Source organism: Pithys albifrons, chromosome Z (genome assembly GCF_047495875.1).
Source record: "Pithys albifrons albifrons isolate INPA30051 chromosome Z, PitAlb_v1, whole genome shotgun sequence".
Taxonomy (NCBI): domain Eukaryota; kingdom Metazoa; phylum Chordata; class Aves; order Passeriformes; family Thamnophilidae; genus Pithys; species Pithys albifrons.
In genome coordinates, this window is record NC_092497.1 from 75,890,457 (window position 1) to 75,915,385 (window position 24,929).

The window sequence follows — 24,929 nt, forward strand, 5'->3', positions numbered from 1 at the left end:
CAGGGGGCCTCTCTCCCTTCCACCTGCAAACTTACTTAGTATTCATTCAAATCCTGCAATTTTAAACCACTGCTAGCAGAAGTTATTCAACTAACGTGCTGCCAGATCAGTCTCTTCAGTGAGACATTCTCCATTGCCCTTAAACAGAGAATTAGCTAACTATGTAATGATGACTGATTCAGAAAAATCTCTGTACATATGTAATCTGACAGCCTAATAAACACAAATCATAAAAATTCCATGCTTTAGGTTCTGCACTGAATTTAGTGAAGATCTTAATTCACTGTCTTCTGTTAACATTGCTACAACTTCTTGAGACAGTCTCCTGGTTCTGGTCAGGACATGGTTAGTTTTTTGCAGTAGGTGAGAAGAAGAGTGATTAGGACCCAGAGGTTATTCTATACCACCTCACCTCATTGCTGGCTGCAGGTGGGACTTTTTTCCAGGGAGAAAATATGGCTGCTGGATACTGTCTCTTATCAGGACTTTTTGCCATGTGAATCCTTTCTTTTCTTGTACCCTCTGTCATTGGTATTGTTGCTGTTACTGTTCCTTTTCTTATCTCATTGCTATTTCCAGTAAATTGCTCTTAGTTCAAGGTGATTTCTGCCTTTTTTTCCTCAAATTCTCCTCTCCATCTCCCTGTGGGGAGATAGAGGGGAAAGGAAGGGAGTGAAAGAGAACATCGTGTAATTTTGGAGAGTCTTGGTGGGGACACTGAACTAGGAAGTACCATTCCTAAACTCCAAACCATGACAGACAGATGCCTAGAAAATCTCTGTGAACATGTGTGCCATAAAATCTTTCTCACAGGGAAAGGAAGTAATACATAAATTTACAGATCAATAATTTTCATCTGACCCAATAAAGTTCCTAAATAAAATATTATTTTAGAAGAAAGTAATTAATATATTGTGATGAATTCTACTGTCATCCTGTCAGCATCACTGAGGTGCTGTAACTGTTGCAAAAAACTTGTTCTTCTGCTTACTTCCTGTATATATTTTCCTAGGCAACTAAGGGAACTATTATCCTTGGACAAGAATTCTCTCATTTTCTCTTTTCACTTTCCACTAATAGTACAGTAAAAAGAATTAGTAAGCAGGCCAAATTCAAATCCATTAAACATAGTTTATGTGGAATGGCTTCGTTGTGACTGACTCAATCTTTTTGGGTTTGCAGACTTGTCACCAAGATCAGCATTTGACTGTTGGCCTAGAGTTTTTATGAAGATGAAGCCCAAATTCACTGCATGCAGGTTTGGATACTGGCAACTAAAGTACCTAGTGTTTTGTTGAACAGAATAATCTTGGGACGCTACCAAAACTAACCAAAAAACCTCAACCGGCCAACCAACCAAACAAACCAAAAAAAAACCCAACAAGGAGAAACCTGGGAAAGAGAAATTGCTGCATCGGTCCTCTTTCCTTCTGCCTCTGAGTGTAATTTCTGGGCAATTTATGTCACCTTCTATAGCTAAGTTAAATTCAGGAAATTACTTCACCGTTAAAATGCTGAGGCATCTTTGCTGACACAAAGCTATACCATAATAGTGATACAATTTAGGAATAACTTGATACAGCATTTTAACCCAGGCTTTCATGCGGTTTGGCTAGAATAAGTAAGGGATAGAGAGGCAGCCTTGCTCCAGCAGTATCTTATACTGTGGATTGTGCATTAAACACCACTTACGATACTATGCATTGCCTGGTGGGAAAGGACCTGTGGTTTAGTTAGTAATCCAGACTTCATTCTGTGTAGGAAAAGAGCTTGAGTCATCAGTACAAGCTGAACACAGAATGTGAGATGGTTATGTTTGTTTTACCAGTTACAGCCACTACAGATTTACTAATAATGAAGAAATACTCACAGATTTGTACCAAAACTGGTAATATTCTGATAGAGTATTTTGTCAGCTCCATGTAGCAATTGCTTGTGAAAACTAAGTTCGACAACAGACTTACTGACAGTTTTAAAGCTTAACCTCAGAGGGACAAATCTTAATCAAATGCTGCTGGAAGACAAAATTCAACTTCAGCAAAGTATCCTTTCAAGACCATAATAGGATGGAAAGCTGCCAAGAACCCACATGTGTTTGGAACCCAAGCAACAAGCAGGTCCTCCAGGTTAGCAGTGCAGTAAAATTGTACTTTTGATAGTTTGTCAAAGGATTAGGCCAGAGGATGCAAGGATGATCTCACTGTTTTTATTCTGTAATAACTGACAAACTACTCAATAGTAGGGTACCAACGAAATTATACTCAGTTCTTAGTTTCACTGGAACAGATCAAGACTCCAGCATGTCTTCAAGCTTACTATCTCCTTCATAACCTAACTTAACACTAAAACCTGATTTTGCGCTAAGCATTTTTAAAACCAAAAGAAAATAATAAACATCCACCCCACACCCCCCAAACAACAAACAAGCTTGATCCATCACTCCCATCAAAAACAGCCCAAAATTCCCAACCAAACCAACAAAAAAAACCCAGAGCCTGGAAACAAGCCAAGGCTTTTCAAAATCAGAATTAGACTACAGCCATGATCCTTCTTGTGCTTGCTTTTAGCAAGAGAACAATTTTCCCTCCTTCTATGAAAGCACCAGACAGGATGGAATAAGAATGCTCTGAAATCAGTTTGCCGTGGTTATTTTGATCTTCTAGGATCTACAGAAATTGATTTGGTCCTGAATCTCTTACTTATTGATGGCAGCTTTCAGCAACACCCCATTCCAGTAAGAGCAAGCAGCACCAACAACCCACAGCAGCTTCACTGCTTTTGTGTTGGCAAAATCCTCTTACCCACTAATGGCTACAATGTACATCCTGGTTTGGTGTATGTTTCAGGGTGCATTGCTGTGCTGCACTTCATGCCTTTGCTGTCCATGCTTATCAGAGGAGGTAAATAAGACTATGAAGATTTTTTTTGAACAATTTTAAATTTAGAGGCTGGGGGAGACAGTGGGGTGGATGTGCGGGTGTACTTCACTATTATCAACATTGAAGCCACACCTGTGCACAGCGGGGCTGATCCTGCAGTTTACCATAAACCCCCAATTCTACACATTCAATAACCTTAGCGCAGGTATACCTCCCCAAGCTTCCCTGTTCATTTAAACATTGATGAGTTATTGGGACTGGTGTGTTTCTTGAATGCACGCTTCAGTTTTGAAGTGCTGATTGCGAAAGCATCCAACTGATGTCACTTTTTCATTTACACAGTATTGAGATGAAGATGGCTCTGGATTTCAGTTCTAATTATATGTGTTTTATTGTAAATATAATAAAGGGCTAAAGCATACAGCCATGGATTCTTCAAAGAACTTAAACTTTTCAGATCTCTGGTTCAAGTAAGCTCAATAGAAGTAATAGAAGAAGGATTTTCCAGGATTTTGTAAATGAATCATGAACATGAATAATTCATACTGCAGAAGTGCAAACCATTTTATTAGTAAAGGGTGTTAATACTCATAAAGGCTTTTCCCCCCTCTTTAAAAAAAAAAAAAAAACAAACCAAAAACCAAACCACTTTTATTTAGTAGCATAAGCAGTCTGCAGTGATTTTTCCAAAACTACCTGTCTCTTCCTCCAAGGTCTCTTCTGGAAGAAGTGAACTAGGCGGCACAAAGAAGAATTGGCTCTGTGACACATGGACATTAATGGGGGTGTCTGAAGAAGAAAAAAATTCTTTCAACTTATGTTCAAGCTATGAATGAAGAACCAATAGCCAGAAGGTTTTTTTATTTCATGCAATCAGTTCTTTACTTCACTTTCAAAAATACAATGCATTTCTTCAAAAGCACCATTGCACAATACTAAATATTGTAAATCATATGTCTTTAACAAGTGATAAAAAGAAAAAAGAAGTTACATGGTTATATAAATTAAACTGGAATAGTTTGAAAGGAAGTTCACAATGCTTTTTAAATATCTTACTGTTTTAAAAATAACTCTTCCATTATCTTCAAAGGAAAGAGACCTTGACATCTGAGAAACCCATCAGCTCTACATAAAGAACCTTGTAACTTCAATACTATTCAATATTTTAAGGTACAGACCAAAGCAATGGCCTAAATTTTATGTTCGGAAAAAAATGTACATAATTTTAAACTCACATAAGTCAACAGTGAGGTGAATAAAAGCGTGGTAGCAATATGACTGTTGGTAATGGCAGATAACACTACTTAGTTTTTTTGAACTTGTCTTGGGATAGAAATATTTCAGAAATATTACCTTGAAAGCCTACTGTTAGTATTTAAAAAACATTGTAGAGATATACTGGTATGTCAGATAAACAAAACTACAATTTTCTTCTTGTTCACTATCTATACTAAGGTTTGTAGCAAGTATATCATCTACATGGATTTTTCTTCTCACATTCAATATAGGAGGCTTATTTCAATGTCCTTGAGCATTTACAAGGCAAAGAGAAAATAATGATCCTTCCTTTGCTGTCTCTTCTGTGCAAATATTAAGATTTTGTAGTCAGTCACGCTGATTCTGTAGCACGTGAGCACCTCAAAATACTATGACATTTCTCCCCAGAAAAATAAAATTATCCGCACTTTTCTGAGAGAGAAATGAGATTGAGACATTAAGAAATATGCACCTGTGCATTGAATCTCTTTCTCCTGAGTTCCAGGCTAATGTATTAATTGCTGCACAGCAATTAAAAGTGTTATCACATATGCAGCAAAATTTCTTTTATCTATCAACATAAGGTTAAAAAAAATTCACCAGCACTGCAAGACTATATTGCACTAAACAGCCATGTTTACTAAGCTGGAGGTCTGCAGGCCTTCAGAGGAGAGACAGAAGCAATAGTTAGGATCCTTACTTAAGTTTTTACTGGACTCCTCCCTGGTTTAAGAAATAAACACACATGACAAACTTCAAGCAACCTTAAAAATCTGCATTAATCATATCAACTGAAGCTTATGTATTCTGATTTAATTTCAACATCTACAATACATTTTTCCTATAACATATTCTAATATATATTAATAATATTGATTTGTCAGTATATCTTTGTTGTCTGGCACTTTCACAATAGAAATACCTCAAGATGTCTTTGTTTGATTATTTAATATTAGCTAGTCTTTGAAGATACTCTTGAAGAGCACTACTCCAGGAAGAAAACCAGGGTTATAATTTTTAAGTGCTGTTATTAGAAGGCTCATAACATACAGTTTCACATTATGCAACCATACTTCATAAGACAGAAGCACAAGGTAAATGCCATGATTTATTCCTAGAACTTTCTGGCACAAGGCAGCAATAGGGATATTAGAAAGTCTCAGAAATCCTTTGAAACTGTTCTCCCTTGGAACTAGGTCACTGGCTGATAGCAGTCAATTAACATCAAAATTTTAAAATAGCCCCTACTATTTTTGCCCTGAATCTCAAAGATCCTTCTGGAACAGCAAGAGTTGACACCACAGGAAGAAATCACACTTTTCTGCAATAAACAGGTGTTTCTGACTAGCTACACATCTATTTTTCCAAAATATGTGGGTGTCTGTACTTGGCATTTCCATGATAAGCTCATTTTCGGATGAAAACTGCACGACAGAGGACAGACAGAAGTTGCAAATGGAATAGAAGGAAGAGCAGCAAGAGCTCCAGCTTGCTTCAAAACCAGCACATGCAAGTTCACTTTCCATGACCCACTACATATCAGTGCCTAGAATCACTCTGTATAACAACCTACCGTTGCCTAAGCTATACATGTGACTATCTAAGGAGTCAATTAATATAGGCTGAATTTGTTCTATCTAATAGTAGAAGATATATTCTGACTTCTGGCAGCCTTAAAAACATGGCTGTACCATGTCACCAGAAGCAAATCATGAGACCTAGCACATTAGCTTCTGCAAACCAGAAAACATTGGAAAATTCAGCTGGATAACCTAAAACAGAAGGAAGTTGTACTTTGCTTCCTTTTTTCCTGATGTAATATAATAAATCAGAATTTCCCATTGTGTTGATGGCAATAAATAGAATTTCAGTTATAAAGCCTCTAACCAGACAATATTATTCCTTTCGGTCCCACTTTCTTGTCATTAATGATAAAGTGAGGGGAAAATGGTAGTTGCACATACTGTAATTATAATTAAGTCCAGTAATATGCTGCCTACTCAGCACCATAGATTTGTCTTTATTAGTGCCCAAACAAACATTAATTTGACTTACACCTAAAACACTTTCATACTGTGATAAGTATTTCAGGGCTATAGTTGGTTTCTGATGAGTTGCCCAAGCTTAGGATGAGGCTTATCAGCTTTGGCACAAGATTATACAAACAGGCCCTTCTGCCTTCCTTATAGCAGGGTTGTATGCACGTCAATTAAACAAAGTGATAATACTTAAACCATAGTCCTCTCTACATCCAGTTGAGAATCCTAACATAGTTAAGTTAGACATAGTAGGCATAAATTTTGCTTAAACTTTTCGCCTTAATGCTTGTAACTATATAGCTGCCTTAAAGGATTAGAATCACAGAATATGCTGTATCAGAAGAGACCCACAAGGATCATCGAGTCCAACTCCTCTTCCTGCACAGGACCCTCTCCAAGAGTCACATCATGTGCCTGAGAGCATTGTCCAAACATTTCTTGAAGTCTGTCAGACTTGGCGCTGTGACCACTGTCCTGGGGAGCCTCTTCCAGTGCCCAACCACTGTCTAGGTGAAGAACCTTTTCTAATATCCAACCTAAACTTTCCCTGACATAGAAGCAACTATGACCTGAGCTGCTCAACAGATTCTGCCAGCAGCTGCTGCATAGTCCAGTTCATCCCTCACTGAATTCTAGGTGACATCTGCGAGATGACATTAGCAGGACTTACGGTTATGAGAGGCCAGTGCTGTTTGCAGAATAACCAGATCCCAGTCACAAAAGGAGAAATTGCTAGACAAGGACTGTGACCTCTGCTAGTATATTTAAACCTCTAAGGGCAGAGAGGAAAACAAACCACATGGAATGACAAAGTGAACATACTGTTTGATTGTTTAGGAAGAAAGCAAATGAGACATCACCTTATTGCCTTTCTTACGACAAGAATGAGCCATATCTGATGATTCTTTCTTGCCTCCTTTCTGAAATGCTAAAGAGAATTGGATCTCACCATTCTGTTTGTTACTCATGGGAACCTCCAACCCTGCAAAAATGATATTGGAATATCATTAAATCATAATATTTAAAAGGCAATTATATAATTGCTATTTATTGTATACCAGACAACAAGCTGGGTATTCCTGGACAGTACACAGATTTGCCTTCTGCTCCCAGACATCTTGTTCTCCAGTAGCAAGTGAATATCCCAAAAGCAAGAACCATGAAACTATCATTGGGAATATGGATACAGTACAGCAGCAGATTGAGAACATCTGAGTTACATAAGCTCTTAGAGTTGAAATTTTCTGAGAACATGCATTCTAATTCCTTTTCCTAGTCATGTTTTACGCATATCAATTTAAATTGTTTTTCTATGGTAGCTTCAGCCAAAATGTAGAAAAAGTATCTGCCTGAGAACATTCAAGAATATGTTCATCCACTTTTTGAGTTTAACAAGATTAAGTGAAATAAATGTTTCAATCCCTTCAGAGAAGGGATCTGTCACATAACTCACAGATGATTATTTAACCTGAAATTTTTGTGCTCTTAATAGTCAATACACCCCTCACGAAAAGCTACACATTTATAAGGGCTAGACCCTCTGTACTTCTTAGAATCTATATAGTAATGCTAAATGACATTATAGAAGTCTTAAAACATTCTTTGCCTGTGATACAGATATTTTTTTCAAATCTTCAGAACTATAATACAGCTTTTTGTCATCAGTACATGTGTTTTAATTGACAGAACACAACAAAGAAAACTGAATAGAAAAAAAATCACTGTTGAAGTTCTTCAAGCATTCTGCAGTGCATGATCACAGGATATTGCATGTTGGTCTCCCAGCCCAGCTAGCAAACTACACAGGAAGAACATGTACTATATAGAATAATGAAAGGGGTAGACCACTGTTGGCCTTTGAAACCTTATTGCCACACTCACTGTGTCAGTTTGTGATTTGTTCAGCAGCACTTCACTGAGCTGGACTAGTGAAGCAAGAAGAATACTTTGAAGCATTTAAAAATATACATTTGTATACAAAACATATATAAAATATGTATCCAAATATATGCCAAAAAGTATCTCAAAATAAATACAAATTACATATCAAAGAATACCACTTGTCATATCTCTTAACTGTCCTCAGTTGAGGGATGCAACAGAATGTAAGGATTATATGCCCCACAGTAAAATCTGGGCCTATTTTATCAAACAATTAGCACAACTACTCATTTTAACAGACTCAGAATTATCCCCCAAATATTACAGTTTTGTGGTGGTTTTGAACAACAAACAGGGTTTCTGAGTTTCCCTTTTCTGATTTTGTGAAATTTTTATTTCACAGGCAGAAAAGTTTAAAAACATACTGCGAAAGTCCACGTTGACCCACCACAGATACTTTGCAATACCTCAATAGCTGAGAGATATTTCTATGTTAATTCTAGTACAACAACTTACTGGAATGTCTGAGAGAAGAAGAAGAAAAAAAAAAGTTGACTTAAGGGAGAAAAACATTTAAGAATTAGACATAAAATAATTTGAGCTGCTCAGTTTCCATCAGTTCATACAGCATTTACCAGGGTAGTGTACTTGAAACAGTACGAATAATGTTATGTTCTTTTCTGAATTTCAGGTTAACATGAAGAGAATTGTAGTTCCATTGAAGTTCTCAAACACAGATAATTTTTAACCATTACAGTTTCTGAAAGAAAAAATTTGTAACAATCAGGGAGGAATCAAAGTCCCTTTGAAAAGAAGATATTAATATATGCGTATTGTGAGGTTCTATCTACAGGTTGCTATTCCCAACCTTGTGACACCTCTGGTGAGGATACATTACTTTTTATAGTTCAAATCTGCTCTCTAGTGGCAAGAACTACCACACCAGTTTTATAGAAAAATACTTGCTAATCCTGATGTAATTAATGCAATTCATTTTTGCTTCGCCAGAGTGAGGAATAAGAAAAAAACTAATGAAATAAATATTTGAGTGACTGAAAATGAGAGTATGTAATTCTGTTGAGATCTGCTAATTCTAGTTAATTTTTCATCAGTACCATATCAATTTCCTTTAATATGGCTTAAAATACATTTGAGATAGGGTGTATATTCATAAGAAGAAATTTAAGAGAAAAAAGGTAATTCACCGCTGGTGTAAACTGTGTATAAGTTTAACAGGTTTGAATAAGGAAGCTTGAAAGCTTGTAAGACTGGAATGTCAACTGTCAGTGCACTTGCACGTTGATACTTGTTTGTAAGATTTCTTCCCCTTCAGGCTAGGAAGTAACCATAGAAATAGGAGATAACATCATTAGATCATTTTAATAATTCCTCAGTTACATCTTCCCTTGCAGAAATTTTCTGGACTGACTTCAAGAAAGACTGGGAAGATACATTGCGCAACTTAATTTACAGAGTCTGCTCGTTTCACTGGGGAGACTTGTACACTTTATTAGTAGCCCTGAAATAATAATTGTGTTCAGATTAGGGTGGGTAGCATGATCTTTTCTAGCTTTATGTCTACTCCATCCTTCATTTTCATTAGTAATTCACATACAGATGTGTGCTTACTTATGAACACTGGCAGATTAAACTACAGAAGAATAGCTAAATTGGCCATGACTTCCACATGTCAGTACTTGGCTGAAATACATATATAGGTTGAGGAACAAACTGCTAGTTTCCAGTCCAAGAAGTAAAGTCTATTTAAAACTGGCCATCTTACTATGCAGACGTTCAGCAGCAGCTAGCAGTACATTTTTTACTAAGGGCACAGAAAAGAGGGTGGTTCTGCCATAGCCTCCAAAATACTTGACACTTGACAGCATATTGGCAGGATAAAATTGAAATTATGAGCAGTTAAAAAGAAATATTTGGAGCTCTCCTTGTATCAATGTATTTGAATGATATTTGGCTGGTTTCTCACTTGTTTAGTGAAAGAAAAATTAAGAAGAGTAGAAAAAGAGTGGATCAACATAGAAGGTGAGGTTGCGCTCATGACAATCAGAGCCTTCTCAGAGTACAGTGACTTTCTTAATTGCCAACCCTTAAATGTGGGAAGATAAGGCAGACCATCATCTTTCAGAAACTCTCTTTTTAGTCACTGCAGCAGATGGTTTATATCACCTAAAGTCCTGACTCTCAATTTTCAAAAGAAAAACTCATTCAGATGTGTAAATGCACGCAGATGCATTACCTGTGCACTAGTCAAGAGCACCTATAAATAGCTCGTCCTTCAGTACCTTCCCCCACTATGTTTTCTGCACTGCAGCAGCACGCAATAGTCCTTCAGGGTACATTGGCTCCTCATACTGTAGCTAGGCAAGACCCCTATCAGAGACCCAGCTCTGCCCCAAATGGCTAACAACCTAAGGCACCAATGTGACAGCAACCAAACATAATTAACAGAATGAGGGAGGCACACAGACCGGTTTGCATAACAGAAACCACCACAACTCAGCAGCTGCCCAACTAGCAAAAACATGCTCTGCTGGCAGAGTGCAGAGGATGATTTCCCTGGAGATTTAGAGGGGGCAACAAAGTTATTTCATGTTTGTTAAAAACTCTTGCATTTTGCAGTGCTTGTAAATTCCTGCTATGGCTCAGTTGCTGAACAAAGTCAAAGAAAGTCCTGTGAAAAGTAGACACAGGTATTTGTTTCATGTACAAAAAAAAAGTAGTCATGGCAAACTAATGGCTGGAGAAGCAAGCTGTTCAACTCTGAAGAAACAGGACACCTTTTTGTTCTGTCCCAGATGTAAGTGAGGTGGGTACTGTACAAGCACCTGTGGTATTTCTACCCACAGTATTATTTTACAGCATGAAGAAAAATAACTGCAGTACTAAATTCAAACCTAGTTTGGCTAAAAATTATACTACAATGTCAAGGAATCTCAATTTAACCTAAATCCAGAAAAATTTACATCAGGACTGACATTAAATTCAAAGACACAAACTTATAAGGACATCTGAAGGTTAGTTCCTATGGAGCCACTACTACAAAAAAGTTCAGAAAACTTACCTAAATTTTCTTATTTGACTACACAAGATGGTGAGTTAAGAAACAATTAAATCCAATAGAATAGAACAAAATCCTCCCTTTTAATCAGCACTGGGAACATCCAGGGTTAACTCCACCAATGTCATGTTCAAGGAGACTTTTGTGTTTCCAGGTTTATATAGTTAGTTACAACTGAAAACTCCTCCCCAAAGTTAAGCAGTAAATTTCAAGTGACTCTTAACAGCTCTCAGGGTCTGCTCTTATCTCTGCAGCTCTATATGTCCTTTTGACTAAACAATGTTACAGCTTCAGGCCTCTAACCTAGACACGTTTTCTGATTTATTTCTTGCAGCTCAGCTGTTAAGCTTTTTGGTTTATTTCCTAAAGTTCATCTTACAGTTACAGGGTTAAATTCTTCTTTGTCTAAAGCTATGCATGGTTAAGATATCTGACAAACTTGACTACAAGCTAAAATCAAAAGTTAATATAAAATATAAAATTAGTACAGGTCTGATTAAAAATTAGGAAAGACCATATGATTTTATGGAGAAGGGATAAAATCCATTTTCTTGAGGGGTCCCTGTATCAGTGGTTAAGGTGGTAAGGAAATAGATACATCTGACGTTACCTGGCTGATCTCTATACACAGACATGGTAAGTGTACTAGGAAACCTTCTACTTTGCCCTCTTAAGGTGACAGTGTAGCTCAGTTCCAAGTTAAACATCACCTTTTTAAATTAACCAAGTGATAGCAAAAAACGCCAGAAAAGAACTGCTAAGATAAAAGTGGAACTCCATTAGCAGCAAGTATTTATTTCTGCGCAGGGAAGTGAGGCACTTTGCACTCCACAAACTCACTTCCAAGCACAGGTTCAAAAGCGTGTTCATTTATACATCTAAATCTAGGTGATTACAACATCTTCTCATACATTATTCATGTAATTCAACATCTCATTACATATTGATGATACGCAGAGTCTGGGCAGAGTCTGGGCGGTGTCTTCTCTTGGCATCGGTTTTGGGTGGGTAGTTCCATTCTTCATCTTCACTTATTGGGGCTTTTTGTAAGTCTTCCTCAGACTGACTTGACTAATTCCCTTTCATCAGTGACCCAGCCAAATTTTGTGCAAAAAATCTTGGCTTGTTACCATCTCGCCCTATTCGTATGCCTACTTCTACCTGATTTATAACTTCTAGTGCATGGTACAGCAAACTTAATCAATAGGCTAGGTCCAGGTAAAAGAACAGAACATGCTATGTTTTAGTTGGGTAATTTTGCCTACAAAGTTTCCACAAAACTAAGATTTTAAGGGTCTTTTTGTAAATTCAGGCCTTACTCCTTTTCATCAAGGATTTCCACTTATACTCTCTGATAATGGGATATTACTACTTGGCATTGTTCCTTTTGCACAATGTTGTTTAAAAGCACTTGCACAACAACAAAATATTTATATTAAGCATAAAAGACTGTCCCTAGATAAACCAGTCCAAAGAGAACAAGTTTTTAAGTCACTGCTTCACATGGGTAGTATCTGGTTACTGTATGATTAGTACTGATACAAACTGATGTTTTTAGGAAGAATTGGGTCAGACATACATTCATCATTTCCAAAGAACTTGAAAAAATAGAAGCAAAGGAATGTTGCTCACAGCATGACTTACTATAGATATTGCTCAAAACATCCTTGGCTAATGTTTTGCAGTAGGTCAAAGAGAAAACTAATTAGTCAGCTGTGAAACATAAATATATGCAAACTAAGCTTTTTATGTGGAGACCAAGCTGTCACAAGACATTTATATTAAACTGGGAAGGGCAAGTGATGATCACCAAAACACAGAAACACTGAACAGTGGAGAGAGGAGAGAAGTCCTCATGGTTAAGACAATATGCCTCACACCAGGACAGTCAGGAATTAGTTACTAGCCACTGAAAGAATGTAGGACAGTGTGTCAGGAATGATGGGTTTTTTTCCAGTGGAATGGTGTCAGTATTTAATCATTTGTGGCTTGATCTTCCTTTCTAAATTAGTTCTTTTTAATTTTTAAACTATTATAGAAAAATTCCTTAACAGCATTAATAAAACTCCCAGATTGAGAAAGGAAAAAGATAATGCTTTGGGGGACAGTCATTACTTTAGGACATTCATGTTTACCAACTTAAAAGAAAATACAAAATACATTTCATAAAAGCAGAAAACTGTCTTGATTGTCTAACCCCAAAAACTGGGCCCAGAATTACAAAATAGCTTGTTTTTTCTTCTGGTCCCTACCCATTATCAAACCAGAAATTTGACAACTGCATTTTTTCCTCTCCAAATAAAATCTTTACTAATTTCTTGACTAGCATGCGGATCAACAGGGCTAAAAGCAAAAACATCTGACCTCTGCTGCTCCTGAAAAAAACATGAACTCTTCCCTCAAAAAGAAAAAATGAAAACCAAGAAAAAACATTAATTTATATTAAATTTAAGGGTGCTAAACAGTCATGAAATGTTTGTGAGCCAACTTCCATGACTCGAGTAATAAAAAACAGGCAATGAGTTATTCTTCACATGTTAAGCTCCCTATGTTAAGCTCCCCTTCAACAGTCTATTTCCCTATAATCCAAGCATAAGGTTTTCCACAATATCAATGTGTCTTTCCATTTCAGCACCTTGCAATCCCTGTCAGAAGACCACTGTTCTGTTGCTTGTGTGTTCTCACTCAGCACCTATTCACACAGTGTCTGAGCTTCTGCCAGGGCTTAAACCAGCATGGATAACATCTGCCTTATGTTGTTTGTACTTTCTATTTTCCCCTGGGAGAAAAGTGCTCTAAAGAGCTCTGTTTTCAAGAGGATTTGCTTTTGCTGTTAGGGTTCTTCTGGCACACATAGAATATTAACTTATCAGAGCTTTGCTCCAACCAAAGGGAAATTCATTCTGACTCAGCCTGACAAGCATCACTGAGTCAGCAGTGTTCCCTTTGTGGGTGGCAGTGCACATCTCAAGAGTTCCCTGTGCACAACTGCAGTATTACAGTGTGTGGGAGACAGTCTTGTGCTCCGCCACAGGAGTGCCAGACATGACACCCCAGTAGCTGGATTTTCATGTGGAAATCCAGATATGCATCAAGCTCAGTATTACAGGTACTTCATGCGAGGCACCAAGCAACAGCATGTTTTATTTTTGAGCAGTATTAAGATCTATGTATAGTGTTTATGGTAGCCTCATTTTGTGTGTATGCTCTCTTTTTCTGTCATTAATATATTTAATCACAGCTGCCATCTTACAAGATCAACATCCAGCAGAAGGGGGATGCATGCTGTCCTGAACCTTCTTAACATTTTTGTATTTTGTGGGATGTTTGTTTGTTTGATTGATTGTTTGTTTTTATATGAAGCCTTTTAAAAAGGGAGTCAGTCCATATAGTTCAGAGCACTGGTATCTTTTCCACATTATTTTTCTGATCCTTATTATTTTGATTTGTCTTCTTTAAAATTGCCTTAGCTAGATGAGCTTAAACAGTTCCTGACTGCTACAATATTTTTATCAGCAAAGCACATGAAATGCTGTTACAATTGTGACAGTGAATACATTGAAGATGTGCTACATTGGGAAGTCAAAAGATATTCGAAAAATCCCAGTGACAGACATGATCAACACAACTCTTTCTAACATTTTAGTTTTGTCTTTACAGTAATTTGTTTGTTTGTTGACTTTTAGGTTAAATGCCCCGATTAATAGGAAATATTTTTACTGGCAAGAAACCCATTTTCTTAGCTATCCCAAAGAGTAAACACCATTAAAATAGAGAAATGTACATTTGAAAGAAGCTTGAGCAGCTGTCTAGTGATAGATACTGCAGTACAGATTTTCTAAATGCAAAACTAACATAAGTATGTTTTGTGAAAATTACATAATTGCAAATAGACAAGATGTGTGGAATAAATAGTACATCATTTTTGCAGGGAAATATCACTGTGCCCCAATCTAAAATTCCCCTGACAATCACTGTGACACTCTTCCACCACTGAAACAACTTCTAAAAATTCTGTTAGTATTACCTGTTGCCTTTTCTGGCTCAAGGCTGCTAATCAGTACTACACAAGTTCCATACACATTAGAAATAATTTAGTTGCAATAGGTAATTACCTCTCTGTTATTTTTACTTTCCTATAACATTATTGTGCGAACTATAGGGCGAAGCACCTTCAGTGCACTGCCTCTCACTGGCAGCAGATGTCCCCTTGTGCTCAACACTTGTATTTGTAAAAAGAGCTAGTGGTTGTAAAATGCACGAAGAGTTTTCATCTGCAGAACAGCATAGCATTTTTACTTTACTTTCTTCCACAAAGTTCTGGAGATAGGCAAAATATGTTGCTATTATGTTTTCGTAAATGCAAGTCTGAAGGACTGGAGAAAATATCAACATCCTGTGAATTGCAAATCAGTTTTTACTTCATGCTTTCAAACAAAAAACCCCAAAACAAACAAACAAACAAACAAAAAAACCAAAAAAGAAAAGAAAGAAGGAGGGTGGTTATTCATACGCAACTTTGCGAATTTATCACAGAAATCATGAACAATCAATAGGAGACATTCCTCTGGGATTTCTTTACTGGTGTTTAAAAACAATTATTCCCTAATGCAGCACTTGATCTTTTGAAGTTGTGCACTTAAATATCCATCCTTAGATCCTGGTTTTGGCAGGTTAGAGACCAAATCAGAAAGCAAGTATAATAACTGGAAAAATTTGGATTTTATCCCATCAGGTCTCAGAAGATCAGCAAGGTCAGCCTCAGTTAGTACTTGGATGGGAGACCTCCTGGGAATACCGGGTACTGTAGGTTCTAGTCCAGAGGACTTCACTGTCACTGTCCAAGCTCGCTCGGCCGTGGCAGATGAACTTTAAGAGTTAAAGGGTCGGCCAGTTCTGCGCATGCTGTGCCTCACCTAAAAAATCCACTGGGCGGGCTCAAAGGACACACCTACATGGGTAGAGCCCTTCCCAAATCTTCATTCGCAAAGCCTAGCCTTGATAATGAATTTCAAAGGGTAGCTAAATTAATTTCCCAGTATGCATTGCTTCAGTAAGCATAAGTTCATGGCTTTGAATACTAGAACACTACAGCTCTTCTAAGTTAGTGGGAGCAAGAGTGATCCTTTGGAGTCAGAAGTTGTAGACAGACAATGTTAGATGCCAGAGCTACTTCAATGGAGTTACAGAAATTTACAGTACTCAACAAGAATAGCTTTGTTGGCAAGATTTCAGGATCTATCCAATCATGATGTTTTTTCAAAACCTGCAGTGTACTTTTGTAGTCTCTTGCAGACAAAAATCTGCTGCTGAAGTTTTGCTCAAGTTTCTCTATGAGGCAACAGCATCATGGTTAAGGGAGGGGGGAAAGAGGCTTGTTTCTCTAGCCACATATGTCCGATTTTGGTTGAAACATTTAACAGAAAAAACACTTGTAAATATACTGCAATTTTGCAAAGGGTTTTTACACATTTGTTTCTCCATATGGAATAAAAAAAAATGTGTCTGGGAATGCTTGTGCCACAATTCCAAATTCTTACTGTCTCACTCACTTCCTGATGAAAGATACACAAAAAGCCTTGAAATATGCACAAGCCACCCAATTCGTGTTAAGACCATTGGACAATTAAACAATGCAAGATTTTTATTTCACCAGTGCTTGGAGCAGAAACAAACACAGGTAATGCTACAGCATCACAAAACTCAACACAGAATTTTCAGGTACTACTTAAGGACAAATGCTGCAAAATCTGCCTAATGGTTTTCTTTTATTTCTACATAAATACAGGCACAATCCAAAGAATCACACCAAGACTTTTTACCTACCAGGTGCAGAAGGAACTAAGATTTGCCTGGCAGTACTTCTGAATGTTATCTATGGTTGTCTGTTTTTGGCAGAAAGTAAAGGTGTTACAATGCGAAAAACACAGAAAACCTACCAGGACAGATAGTGATTGGATTACTTTACTTCTTGGGTTTGATAGCAACCACCAGAGCTGTTAAAGTTCATTGGCTTCTTTGCACGACAATTTAGCAAAAAGTATCTTTTTTCAAGAATGAGGCATTTATCAGACTTTTGTAGAGATTTTTTGCCACCCCCAAAGAATCAAGTATTTGCATTTGCATCAATCAGTGGGTTTTGTTATTGGTACTAGTTGAAGAAAGTGAGCTCTCATGTCACAGGCTTCTCTATTTGGTTAATGCTCTAATCTTTTTGCTGTCTCCTGGAAAAATAATTATCTCTGGAGAATTGTTTCATTTTGTTACTACATTTAAGCAAAGACCAGCTGCCTATAAGCTCTTTTTTCATCTCACATGTTAATTAAGACTAGAGTCAAGATTTTAAATAATCACTCAGAATGTGACTAAGCAGCGCAGACCACAAAGGAGAAACAGCAACTGAAATGATGCCAAAGGGGTTTTGTTCTGATTTTCACATTTTGTAGATTTTAGGAACACAGTAGTTGTAGATTTTTAGAGGGTTAATATTTCTAACAGTTTAAGTTTAATGCCTTTCTATCACTACCCCTGTCCCAGAACAGGGAGCTCAAATTCCTTTAGTTAATTAATCTTGTTTAGACTCCTTTCCAAGGTAAAGAGCTGAAGGATATCAGAAGGCCTACAGAATGAAACATAAACATAGGTCAGAGTGACCCAAAAGCCAGAATTGGATGAACTCCAAGAGACCTTTGTGTGCCTGAGGAAGAAGAGGTTATGAAGACAGAGGGTCTTGACGACCCCGGAACCAATTCCAGGGGGTTGGACCAGGGGTGGGACTGGGGCTGGACTGAGAAATGTGTAAAGCAATGATTGGAGGGATCTTATTATAAAAGCCATGGAAACAAGAACTAAGACACATGCATGTCATCCTGTATTCCTGTGGGCTGTAGGCCCTGTGTTATTAAAGGACCTTTACTTTTTATCTTACCCTACACTAACGTGGCTCGAAGTCCTGTTTTTGGGGGAAGGGTCATTCACACCATCAGAAAAATAGCCTCCTTGTTTTCAAAACCCAAAACGCACATGCTAGGTAAGCTCCAGCCCACTGCTTTTCTCAGAAGACATCAGCTCTCTCATTTTTACTGTGACTTCTAAAATGAAGCAATGGTATAAATAGGCATTTGTACTAAAAATATCCTACCATTATAACTACAAAATTGAAGCAATTTCCATTAAGAGAAAAGAAACAAGCCACTTAGGGTAATCAGGAATAATTAGGAGAATATTCAGCTGGATCACAAGCTAAGTTGTGCCAGTATTTTCACTTGAAACTGCACACTAGCTTCAGCTGCTGACATAAATAATTGCATACAGCAGACCGTTTTCCAGTGCAAATATCTTACAGAAGTGAAGCTTCAAAACCAGTGTTCTCTAATGCTGAAGAGGACACTGATATTGTGAAAAGCTTCAAAAAAACAAGTTATTTTTTCTCTGATTTCAGCAAACATTCACTTAGATTTTCAGAGATGTCAGAGATGAGGTGCTGTCTTACAAAGGCACCAACACTCATCAACAAGGACTGCATTGTCTCAATTCCCTGTTTACTGTTCAGGTCTCTCTGGAAGGTATATGCCAACAGTTACTTCATGGGAAAAGTGTGTGGAGGGGTTCTAAGTCACTTTATTCCCTAACATTATCATTTTATCCAGTTTATTTTATCTTTTACATGTTAACTGTGTACAATCACTTAGTTTTGTGAAACATCTGGGATGACTATGGAGAAGACAGTTTGTATTCCACTAACTGGCTATGAAACAGCTGTTGAATGATGAACTGTGTTTTTAATTCAGGCCTTACTCAGGTAAAATCATGTGGTTTAAAAGCCAAGTAAGAACTTCAGAGCTTAAAAGAGCATTGCTCTACCAATTCAAAAATGTTTTCAGCCACATCTGGTCTGAATACATAGCACTTATATTGCAACTCTCTGGGTAGCAAATATATGCAAGGTGTTGCCTGTTAGACTTGACTAGCTCTGCCAACACATGCACACACATTTTACCTCAAAGTACTTCAGCTAGTGTTCTGGAATGTGTTACAGGGATCTGCAATCAATACAGAGCCTTTGTGTGCTTCAGTAGATTGGCAAGAAAGATGAGCTGGCAAGGAAGTACTTTGCACTTTTCTGAATAAAATTTAGTTGCTTCTTTTACATGCAATTCTACATATGTACCTTCAGGGGAGCAAACTCCATGGTAAAAACCATGCATTAAAAACCTGAAGTTACCATATCTTTTCAAATTTTATCCTGCTGTGATAACACCACCTTTAGAAACTCTAAAATCAAACATGCTAGTTAGAGTTTTGCAGTCACACAGTGCAGACTGCGCTGTTGCCACTAAAATGCAGAGCCACGTAACAGCAAAGGAGCTGAACTGAAATAAAAATAGAGAAAAAGTCCCACCATCAGTAGAAGATGCCATAGAGTCAGTGACTACATTTGTAGTCAATACTTGCTGCAATCAGCACAATGGTGTTACCAAGAGTACAATATTCTGCAGACCTCAGTGATGTAATTTTCCCAGTCATTAAGGGAAAAAAGATTATGTTCTCATAGACAATTCAACCAACTCTTCAAGCTCCTGGAAATAGTTTGTTTAGATTTACAGTTTGCTTAAACTTCAAACAAATATTCAGACTGAGGTGATTAAGACAGTGGGATACTAAAATACTTCAGTGCCCTGCAGTGTTATGTGGATGTAAGGATCTACCAGAACCATGTGAACAATAAAGGTAGGATTAAAAGATGTGTTTGCTTTCACCAAAATCTGCAACTATCTGGAATCATACCATTTTTAATAAGGCTAACAAAAATAGCCACTGCACAGAGCACAGCTTTATCCCAGCTTTGATCTGAGTTCTGTAATATTGCAAGCCTCAAAAAGTTTAATAGCTCTCTTCTATTTTTCATCACAAAGATGTATTGTCAATTAACTGTGAGAGAATGAGAAGGCTAAATCTATTGCTAGTCTTTTAAACTTGATCTGCTACCTGAATGGAGTTAACATGCATTGAAATTTAGGACTAGGAACTGGGCCTGTGATATCTGATCCAAAGCCATTCATTAAGGCCGGTGCTCAAACATAGGTATTATTGCATTTCTTCATATCAAGAGGACAAAATTGTCCCCTTAATCTTAAAAACACAACTTTAAATCCAGTACACATTGTTTCCATAGGATTGACTACATCTGAACCACACTCTTAAGCCTCATTTTGGGGAGCACTTACAATGACAGTACAGTAGAGGAAAAAGCTTGTCTCTGATATAGATACAGTCTTTCACAGGCTCTGCTTAAGATCTCTTTTAAAACTGAAGTAGGAGGCTATCATGTTTGTGAGTTGCCTATTCATCTGCCTATTCTTTCCAGCAAATGAAATCTATGGTAAACACTGCAGCATTTTCAACAAAATTAATTATCTTACTTCAAAATATATGTGTATCTGACCAGAACAAACAAATTTTCAATTCATCTGACTTTTATGAATCTTTCTGTGAGGCATCTAGTTGCAACTAAGTGAAGGCTGCATATATTGCAATTTCATGCTTCTCAGTAGTGCAATGTCTAAAGCTTTGTGCCTCAGAAAAACCTGCAAATAATGACTCCATGGCTCGTTGTTGCAAAAGAACTCACTAGAGACTCCATTTTTATATAAGAGGCAGGGGCTAACAGTGCTATAAAAGTAGAAGGATTTGTACAAACAAGTGTGATCTTCATGTAACCACACAGAGTTCTATTTGGATTGCATTAACAGATAGCTGTCTACCTAGTCAGAGCATCAGAAGGTGAAGTACTCCTTTGAAACTTCTACATCCAAATAGAAAGTATGGAAAACACTGAAAACAAGAGAGTGTCTAAGATATTTTGTAAGAGGCTGGAGTTCAAACCTTCAGGTAAATAAATGTAATTGACCCATGGTTGATTATTCTTTGACTGTCTCCTGTTTTCCTTCCCAGGAGACAAAGCCTGCATGGTGATAGCTAAAAGAGATGTGGAATGTGAACCTTCAGAGAAAAATCTCATCTGTTGGACACCTTAGTGGTGCTTAGAATTTATGCCAATTGTACTTTTCTTTCTCATCTTGCAGGTCTCAAGCTCTCCCTTGCATATGTTAATGTCATGTACCACATAAGATTAATTTCAGATTAGTCCGTTAGACCACTTATAAAAATTGCACATGAAAGATTCTTTTCAGCCTAGAAGAAGTCAGTCTCATGCAGACACATATTTTTATGATGTATCACTCTGCACATAGATTTGAAACTAGTCAGTTTTGACAATTTCCATGTGACAATACACTGTATTATTTATTTTGACTGAATTACTCTCCTGCTCAAGTGACCCTAACTTCATTGTGGACAACCTGATTTAACTCCATCAGACTTGTGTACAAGTCTGCTCATAATGTCTGCCACATTTCTAATTCAAATACACTAATGGAAACAGCAATTAGTCAATGTAGTATGAGAAAAAAAGTGGGACAAAAAGAAGGGAACACAAATTTGAAACTGTTCAATTTAATACAGTGCTTGTATTTCTAAAATACAAGAGATTTAAACTGACACAATTTGGACTAAATAATGTGATGTTTAGACCAAGGTTTTGAAGCAAAAGCTGAACAGCAGTTCAGCTGCGTGTTGAGGCAGGGGAGTGAAACAAATGAGCCACTCATCTACTTTCTTGTGTAGTACAGGCAGCTAAGCCAGCTGAAACTTCTAGCCTGCAAATCCCTTAAGGGAATATGTCTCAAGTCTTGAATCATAGATATGTGGGATTTAACCACACAGGATATAAAACCTAGCTCTGCAACAGCAATGTTGCAACATATGGCTAACTGGTTCTCTACAAATCAAACATTCCAATTTATACAGTGTCTGTTTTGTCAGTGGTCCTCACAGCCTGGCTGAGCAGCTCTTAAAGTTTCTAATACAAGTTTTCTTTAGTCATCACATAACTGGGCCTATCTCTTGTCAGTTCCACTTTAAAATCCCGAGTTCTGCAATGTAATGGAAATTTAAGTGCTTAATCCAGTGCTGCCAAACCCACCTGGGGAACAAGCACTGAAAAGAGGCATAGGCAGGACACACACTATGCCTATATCTGATATGTTAGACTTTCATTCCAAAGGTTCACCTTTGGCAGGATACTTTAAAAAGAAGACTCTGGCCTCTCTTACTTAGTTACAGTAGCCATTAACTCCAAATAGTTGAGGTTAAATTTGGTCACCATTGTATGCCAGGAAAATATTACAGCATTTCTACTTTATGCCACTTTGTCACTAGAGTTGTTCAAGATGCCATGGGTTATTTTGAAATAGTTAGAATGCACCAGTGCTTTGATCACTAGGTGTTCTTACTCTTTCACAAAACTTGTGTAAAAGATTGAAATCTCCAGACATTTCCCAGGCAGACCTGTGACAAGTTTCTGCTGGTTAATACAAAGCAAATTCATTATAGATTAAGCACATTTTCAAGATGCAGTACTGCACAGATTGAGATAACACTAAATTTATCCTGTGCTCCATTTGCCTTATGCACATTTACTCCTTCACAAAACAGGTAAGTTACAGAACTTGATATTCCAGCTCTTCTTGGCACTTGCATAGTACTCTTACATCATCTTTCCCACTAGCAGCTGAGACACAACTTCTGGGCTTAATATTCAGCTTTCAAATGACTTCAGACATTTTCTGTGCTTGCTGCCAGCATCATCTTAGTGGAGCAGCAACTCTAAAAACTAAAAAGAAAAACCTAACTAGTACTATCCTGCTATTCTCTTTGCCATCACAGAATTGAGCTCCCAGCACTTTTTTTTTTTTTTGGTAATTTTTTGAGTATAACCACAGAGCCAATGTTACAACTAGGCACACTAAACCCACAATAATGTAAATCAAGCTTTCATCACACAGAATGTATGAGAATGGTTGCAAACGCTCCATTATGCCCCTAATCTCCAAGGCTATTATCCCCTTTCTGTGTATACTGTTGGAGGAGGCAGAGGGTAAGTGAATGACTCTCAGGATCTACTCCCATCAGTTCCCACATTTCTCTTCTGACCATGTGTGTACCTCTAACACAGCAATACAGGTAGGATGGAAGGTAGTGCTGCCATCCCCTCACAGTTATGTGTCACTTCTTAACACCATTCTCCCCCATTTTTGTCAATACCAGGTCATTAGGAGCTCCTATTATCTGTCTCATACTTAACAAACCAAAAATTAAGAAGCCAGAGAAAGAGCTAATAGAAAAAAGGACAGAAGATAACTGGCACTGGCTACATCTGGATTTTTAGGAAAAAAAATAAAATTCTTGATAGCCATACCAAGTCCTAAGTTTCTGCTTCTGGAGTGACTGGAAAACTATGACAGGTAACTGTCATGCCACTTGTTGACCTAGGGGAACTGAGCTGGGAATTCAAATCAGGGTGTGGGAAATGTGTGGGTTGGTGAGGGAGGTCCAGAATAAGAGCAATTAGGAATACTGTGCAAATGGAGTGCATGGGGGGGAAGACAAAATATGACACATGCAAATCGGGAATTTCCATAGGGTACTATCTCAACAGCTTTTGTTAGAACTTCTAAGTCCACTGACAGACTTAGGATGCTTTTCCTGTCCTTGTTCTTCCCAGTCATAAACTGCCACTGCAAAGGACTTCTTTCACCTCCCTATCTTATTACTGTCAGAAGTAACGCAGCCTTAAGCAATAAGCAGCAGCTGCCCTGTGTTGAGACAATGAAACTGCTGAACAATAGGGGTGTCTCATTATCATGAGAGATCAAGTGCTATGATAATCCAGGCCAGGAACTCTGAATTCACTGCCAGAAGAATTACTGGTTAGTACGTTATTAATGTCACCGCATTTCATGATGGAAACAATTCATTCAGTTTGACAAAAAATGCATTTCTTAGTCTCCCAATCATACACATCTATGTCAAACACTGAAAGTCAGAATCTGATGGTGAGAGCAGGGATTTAACTCCATCTGCTGTCCATCAATACAACTAGTGTGGCCCACTCCTCTGGAGGCAATTTGGGACTGCATAGCAAACACAGTCTTTTGAGGCTAGTAGTAGCAGTCATCTCCCAAGAGTCCAAGACTGGAGAATAACATAATGGCCACAAATTACATAACAGTGAACATAGCAGTCTTCAAGCAGCCAAAAGACAAAAGAGACATTTATTGTCTGTCTTGACTTTTCAGATAGCCTCAAACCACATTTTTCTCTTTACTGTATAGAGCTTGGAATTCAACAAAGTGTATCATGAAGCTCAGAAACTCAGGGAGATGAATTACCATTGATTTCAGCTAGTGCGAAAGTGAAGTTCACTGATTTTAACTGTCTGCTACTGTAAAATTGTAATCTATTTGTCTGCAGTTAGCAAAAGCCACAAGGCTTTTGCTATCATCTGTTTGCTATCAACTGTTGCCTCAGTTTCTCTAATCTGTGTGGACCAGAGAATGAGGTCCCAAAGGGTGTGCTTCCATTGTGCTCTCCCAGAAGACCATCAGAACCCATCCACAGCTGTTTACCCTCAGTGAAACAGTTCTCAAATATCTCCTTTAACAGCTATCTCACTTCCTAAGCAGTCTTCTTTCCAGCTCCCCTTCCTCTCTACTGCTTTTTAAGCAATTGCTCAAGTGCTGCACAGCTACTCATGGTGTCTTGGTCACCTCCCCACATCCAGCTGCACCTGTGCAAGGTTTTCACCAATAGTCTTTTTCTCTCCCCAGCAATCTTTGGCTTTTAGGGCCTCTCACTCTGTCAAGACTCTCAAAGAAGTAATTTCTACTTTTATAT

The 24,929-nt window shown here is 37.7% G+C and overlaps 1 long non-coding RNA gene across 1 annotated transcript; it reads right to left on the bottom strand.

Annotated features, from left to right (window-relative positions):
* Positions 1–3,390: 3,390 nt before the first annotated feature.
* On the bottom strand, positions 3,391–11,261 carry LOC139685003 (uncharacterized). Its single transcript, XR_011700018.1, has 3 exons — positions 11,136–11,261; positions 7,036–7,157; positions 3,391–3,668 (listed from the first exon to the last, which is right to left on the bottom strand). It is a non-coding gene; the product is annotated as an uncharacterized lncRNA (long non-coding RNA).
* Positions 11,262–24,929: the final 13,668 nt, after the last annotated feature.